Raw genomic sequence first — 6,843 nt, 5'->3', positions numbered from 1 at the left:
TTCTTTCCCTTGCGTTTTTCAAAAGAGATTTTCTGTCTCTGTTGTGCTATTTGGATGTTCTGGTAAATCTGAGAAAGATATGTAACAGTTATCATTTACAGTCCTTAACATACGCTTGCATTTTTTAGGAGTTATTATGTTTTAAATATTGCCATTTTATTCTCACCTTCGAGTGCAAATCTGCAATGGTTGCAGCCTTTGCCTCAAGCTGCTGTTCTGCCTCATCAGCAGGCACCAAAACAGAGGTATCATCCCTGTCATTGACTGTAGCATTTATAACACCCGGGACGCGAGGGTGCCTCCCAAACTGGGCAAAATAGGGCGTGCACTTGGTTGACCTCTGAAAGCATAAAAATTCCTTTTAGTATCTCTGTTGAGTATTGTTTCCATCTGCATTTGTTACAACATTGTACCTGCTTTGAGGTGTTAATGCTCGCCACAATGCCCCTCAGATGTAAATCCCAGTCATTCTGGTCCTCTCCACAGTACTTTGCAAGTGCTTTTTTTATGTTTTGGTTTGTACGCTCATCTTGGCCATTGCACTGGGGATGGTACGCTGAAGTGATGCAGTGTTTTACACCCAGTGCATCAAAAACACCACGGTTGACCTGCAGATGGTTTAGTGTACACCAATTACCAAATTACCTGAAAAATCGTATTACATTGTTACACATAACACATACACTGTATTAGATAGATTATTGTACCTCATTGACAAATTCCCGTCCTTGGTCGGTAATGATCTTCTCGACAAGACCGAAATCGAGAAGAATATTTACAATCTTTTTTGAGACCTCAACAGCTGTTTTGTGGTAGAGCGTTTTTGCTACCACCCACTTCGTGAACAGATCAGTCGCTGTTAGAATGTATCTGCAATATAAAATGCAGAATGTTGTAAATACATACAGAATCACTGTAAATGATTTCCTTTCTTTTTAAACCAGATTCTTCACGTTTAGAACCTTTAAAGGAGGTTACACATGCTTCAGCCCATCATGATAGTACCTTTTGCCCTTAGCAGTGGAGGGAAGTGGGCCAATGAGATCCACACATGTCTCACTCTGTTTCAATGTACACATACAACACATTTCTGTAGATCAATAATCAGTCAGTCAGTCAAAAACTCCCACCCATTTCTTCACGTCCTCCCGCATAGTGGACCAGTGGTACGTTGCCAAAACCTTCTCGGTGGTGCGCCTTCTCCCTGCATGACCTCCGGAACCCAGGTTATCATGGCACTCCTTCAGGACATTGATAATTTGGTCCTTGGTGCACACAACCATCCTCTCATTGTCCTTGTATGTGTAGTACAAATCTCCAGCTGGCACAACAGGAACAACAAAACAATCATTTAGACATGTGTAGAGATGACATTATGACTAAAAGCTGTTCAAGAAATCCAGTGGCAAATGTGGTTTAGACGTAACAACTACAGTAATGTAAAGTGTGTATAAAAAGAAAAAGGAGAAACAAGCTGTGGAGTCCTTGCGATTTACTGAAAAATGTTGGAATTGCAATATGATAAACCATTAGAGGTATGATCACTTTTGCACCAAAAAACACCATTAGATAAATAGATAGATAGATATATACTTTATTGATCCCTATAAGTAAAGGGATGTGATGATGTCACATGTACAGGGGGTTTATACCTCATAATAAAAACGTATGTTCGTGACTTAACCATGGTCTTATTCTGTTACTTACCTTTGATCAGGTATTGTTTGGATGCCCTCCGAATTAACGCCTTCCTTTTATCATGCTTTTCAGCGGCGATGGTGAGATTGTGGTAACCACCATTGAGCACGTACTGCTTTATCTCAGCATAAAAGCTCTCCATTTCTGTCATGAAAGTTAAAATGGTCGCGGTAATTATGGGGAAGCGGAGGGATCTAGATCGTTCACACATAACAAGCTGTACCGAGTTCCTCCGGCTGCAGTTCCGCAGACGGCCGGTGTGTGGCAGCATAGCGCTGGGAGCAGAGGGAGGTGAGTATATGACGGATATGACGGATGACGGATGCGACGGAAATACACCCGAACATATTTGGTAGGCCGAACATATCTGGTACTGACACCGCCCAAAGTCCCCGGCCGGAAGTCCCCGGAGTTGGGGACTGGCTTCAGTAGAAGCTGCTGGGACTCCCAGCAGCTTCTACTGAAACCTTCCGAGTAAATCGCCAGAACGCCGACACCTCCTCATCTCCACCGCTCCCATGTTTTATTTTGTGTTGCCATAAGTTAGTCTCTCTGCGTTTCTGCGCTGGGCTAATGCTAATAATGCTAACGCGAGGATAATAAAATGGCGGCTTCACAAAACTTTTTGGGAGTTTTACGGGGCGTGGTTTGCAATACGCCCAGCCAATCAGAAATATAGCTATTTTCTCACAAGAGAGCCGCACGAAAGTCCCTGCTGAGAGGACTTTCGTGGGGGTTCTCATGAACACATTTTAGTATCGGCTATTTTTGGTGTGAACGCGACAAAAGAGTTCTCATGAACTAAGTTCTCATGAACCTTTTTTGGGAAAAGTACTGCGGTGTGAATGCGCCTATTCTTGTTTGACTCCTGGAGTTCTTAGTTCCCAAAAAGTGATTAATAATTCACCATCAGCCAGCAGACAAATTTAACAAAAAGAAGAGATAAGATGTTGACTTTTTGACATATTTTGCAAGTTGTTCTGGACTTTTCAGATGCCTTAAGAGCAAATCCTAAAAGTAAACAGATGGATAGTAAAGTACAAGTACTGCTGAGTTGCCGGACTTGATTCAATGTAATATTATTGTACTTTCCAGGGCTGCTTTAGCTCATAGGCAAAGAAAAGTACTACAGTAGGCGTAAATGAATCATTGTTACAAACTGATGGGAAGATGCACACATGCAAGGGTACACTCACTTGTTACCTTTATCAATCAATCAACAACTTTATTAATCCCGCAAGGGGCAATTGGTTATGAGCAGCAGTTTATGTCATGTGCACAGGCAGGAACATACAGGAAGAAAACACACAGATACACCCGGGAGCACAAATGTGGATCATTCCAATTTACACAATAAATAGTTCATAGCATCACAATAATAAATAAATAAATAATGAAGTTAAAAGCCTTTCAAGAATTTAAAAGTTTGAGTGCAGAAGGGATGAATGATTTTGCAAAGCAATTAGCCTTTAGAGCAGGTAGAGCATATCTATGCCCTGATGGCAACAGATGAAATTCATGTGCAAGAACATGACCGGGAGAGGCCAGAATGCTCTCTGCTTTCCGCAGAATCTGCTGGTTACAGAAGGAGTTTAAGTTTCACTCCGATGACTTTAGAGCAGGTTTTTAACAATATTGTTCAGGCTGTTCCTGTCTTTCAGTGTAAGGCTATGGAACCAGCAGATAAAAGAAAACCATTTTATTTGTCCTTATGGTCATTTTATAAAGTGTTCTGCTGTTGAAAAGTACTGTGTATGTTCAAGTGCATGTGTCAATTATTCCACTCCTCTAAGTGGAGCTGCAGAGTGGGGACACATCCTCCCTGGTGCTTTTAAAACCACTTACAGTACCAACTCTGAACACACAAAGTACATTTGTGGGCCATTCATTTCAGTCTATTGTAGTGATCAAATCAAAGCAAGTTTTATTTATATAGCACATTTATAAACGATTTTTGGTCGAGCCAAAGTGCTGTACATATAATAAAAATAGCCTACAGTAGAGACACTTTACAGCAAATACAATAAGCACAGATTGTTCAGAATATCAGTATGAGAAAAACGACACCCTCTATCCTTAGACCCTCACATCGTACAAGGAAAAACTACCAGAGAAAACCCACAGTTTAAGGGGAAAAAATGGGAGAAACCTCAGGGAGAGCAACAGAGGAGGGATCCCTCTCCCAGGACGGACAGACGTGCAATAGATGCCGTGTGTAAATCGAAGAGATAATACATTTTACAGCATATAGACCAAATGTTAGGAAATGCATGTGTCTGTAATAAGAAGATGAATCCACGAGGATGTCAGCTACAATCCTGTGGAAGCCATCAGGGAAGCAGCATGACGAGACCCAAGGCAGGACCGCAGAGACAGGTTCAGCCACAACCCGAAGTCCACGACTTAATCCAGAACTCAGGATAGAGGATCCAAGACACAGGACTACAGCAAGAGGATCAGCCTCGACTCCGGATCCCGGCGTAGATATAGATACAAAACAAGACACAGACAGAGAGGGAAAAGGTCATTGGATAAAAGTTATTCTTGATAAGACTCTAAAAAGATCTCATGAACTTCCCCACTCAATCTATCAAGACCCGAGCAGTTCTATTAGATATAGGATAAGAAACAGAGATAGGGAGCACAACAACCTATCTCTTCGTCAGATGCACTCCCCCGCTTATCTAAGCGACTCTGTACCCCGTTACCCTCTACAAGGCCATAGACCAGTAGAGGGAAAATGGGGGGTGAGTAAGGGTAAGGATTTTTAAGAATAAACCGCAAGGGTCTAAAGGGAAAAAAGATGAAATATAAGGTACTATATTTTAAGTAATCCTATCTACTATTCCTATATTTGAATAATGTATAAACTATTTTAAAAATACTTTATGAAATCCTATGTTATGTTATAAATATTAAAATAAAGAACTAAATGAATAAATAAATAAATGAATAAATAGATAATTAAACAAAAGCCAAAGAGAAAAAGTGAGTTTTAAGTGTTGATTTAAAAACCCAGAGGGTCTGGGCCGATCTCACATGGAGGGGCAAAGTATTCCAGAGCCTAGGGCCAGCCGCTACAAAAGCTCGATGCCCTCGGGTTTTAAGCCTGGTCTTAGGCACTATCAACAGCAGCTGATCAGCCGACCTTAAGGCTCTGCCTGGGGTGTAGCGATGGAGGAGTTCGGCTATATAGGCTGGAGCCAGCCCATTTAGGGCTTTAAAAACAAATAAAAGGAGTTTAAAATCTATTCTGAACCGAACTGGAAGCCAGTGCAATGAAGCCAGAATTGGGGTGATATGGTCGCGCTTTTTATGGCCAGTGAGAAGACGTGCAGCTGCATTCTGAACTAGCTGGAGGCGTCTAATTGAGGCCTGGTCCATACCCACATACAAAGCATTGCAGTAATCCAGTCTCGAGGTAACAAAGGCGTTAATAACCCTTTCTAGGTCTTTAAAAGATAAAAACGACTTGGTCTTAGCCAATAGTCGTATTTTGAAAAAGCAGGTCTTGACTACAGTGCTAACCTGCTTATCAAATTTAAAGGCGCTGTTGAAGGTCATTCCAAGGTTCATAACAGAGGGGAAGATATTTGTATTGAGGGAACCCAGAATATCAACCGGGCAGACTGTTGGTTGGGGTCCAAAAAAGATGACCTCGGTCTTACTCTCATTGAGGGTGAGGACATTTTGGCTCAGCCAGAATTTAATCTCTATTAAGCAGTCCTTCAACTGCTGTAATGCGTTGGCATTTTGATTGAGAGGCAGATAAATCTGTACATCATCAGTGTAACAATGGAAGGGGATATTATGTTTTGTAAGAATTGAACCTAGGGGCAGTATGTACAATAGAAAAAGGATGGGGCCCAGAATCGAGCCTTGGGGAACCCCACAGGTAAGAGGGGCTTTGGCAGAGGAGAAGACACCTAACTGCACTGAGAAGCTACGGTCCGTCAAATAAGACCTGAACCATGCAAGAGCAGAGCCTGTAATGCCTGCGGACTGTTCAAGCCGTGACAACAGGATACTATGATCCACAGTGTCAAAGGCAGCAGTTAAATCTAACAGCACCAAAACAGCTGGGCTGCCTGAATCGGCAGCTAAGAGCAGATCATTAAAAACTCTTAAAAGGGCTGTTTCAGTACTATGCAGACTGACATTTTTCATGGATACCATGCGTGGTTAAAAATGACTGCAACTGGGAGAGTCAATTTACGGTTGCCAGATATAGGTTTGGGCAGCAGTATAAACTCCAATGAGGGTCTTAGGTGGAGGAGAGCTTGGCGATCATAGACAAGCAGAGCAGGGACATTCTGACAAACATAAAACAAAAACAGGATAGCTAAAGGCAGAGAGCTGAGGGAGCGGCATGCCGACACAGGCGCCATCTTGAAATTCTTTTCACGTGACTTCAGGTGTTACGTGAGTCAATTGATGTTGTCAGAGCTCTCATATTGAATATTTGTCTTAATCACACTCACATTATCTTGTCGTAAGTCTTTGCCTCCCACCCCTCTCTATGTCTTTCTATCCATTTCTACTTCAAAATGTTCTGTTGCAATTTATTTACCACCCATTTTGGTTGTTTGTCAATGAGCGTTTCTCTTCAAAAATGGGGAAAAGCAGAATAATAGGACAAGATAGATAATAGGGAAAGATAGTAAACTGGGTCTTAGGGACTTAGTCATACATAGAGAGAGACACATACTTTCAGTGGCTGTCATGCTGTATGTGCACTGGACTGTTTGTTTGGAGCATTTTCCCTCAAGGTCTGAGCTGGATGTTCAACGCTGCATGCAGGAATGCCATTTGGCAAATCGGACTGTGACCGAACACAGGGGGTAACACTGGAGCTTTTGCCTGAGTCAGTGGACAGCATCAGCAGTAGTGGTGGTGTCTCTTTTACGCCCCCCCCCCCCCCATCTATCCTGTTTCTCTCCTGATGTCTGCTGCAGTCCTTGCTTGTCTTTCATAGACAAACAGCTCTCTCTTTCTGTTTGGAATATGTATAATAAAGCAACTCCTTCACATTCATCCTCCCGGGCTGCAAACTCTGGAACGTGGGAAGAGCTCTCTAAACAATGGTCCCTGAATAACGGTTCCATTAGAAATGCAGACAGCCCCACCGTAATTGGAAAATACCTC

The 6,843-nt window shown here is 42.3% G+C and overlaps 1 long non-coding RNA gene across 1 annotated transcript; it reads right to left on the bottom strand.

Moving 5' to 3' along the window:
• Window positions 1-544: 544 nt before the first annotated feature.
• On the bottom strand, window positions 545-1,191 carry LOC117554746. Its single transcript, XR_004570316.1, has 3 exons — window positions 1,131-1,191; window positions 708-870; window positions 545-608 (listed from the first exon to the last, which is right to left on the bottom strand). It is a non-coding gene; the product is annotated as an uncharacterized LOC117554746 (long non-coding RNA).
• Window positions 1,192-6,843: the final 5,652 nt, after the last annotated feature.

This window comes from Gymnodraco acuticeps, unplaced genomic scaffold (genome assembly GCF_902827175.1).
Source record: "Gymnodraco acuticeps unplaced genomic scaffold, fGymAcu1.1, whole genome shotgun sequence".
NCBI classification, from domain to species: Eukaryota; Metazoa; Chordata; class Actinopteri; order Perciformes; family Bathydraconidae; genus Gymnodraco; species Gymnodraco acuticeps.
This window is presented reverse-complemented; position numbering and strand designations above follow the sequence as displayed.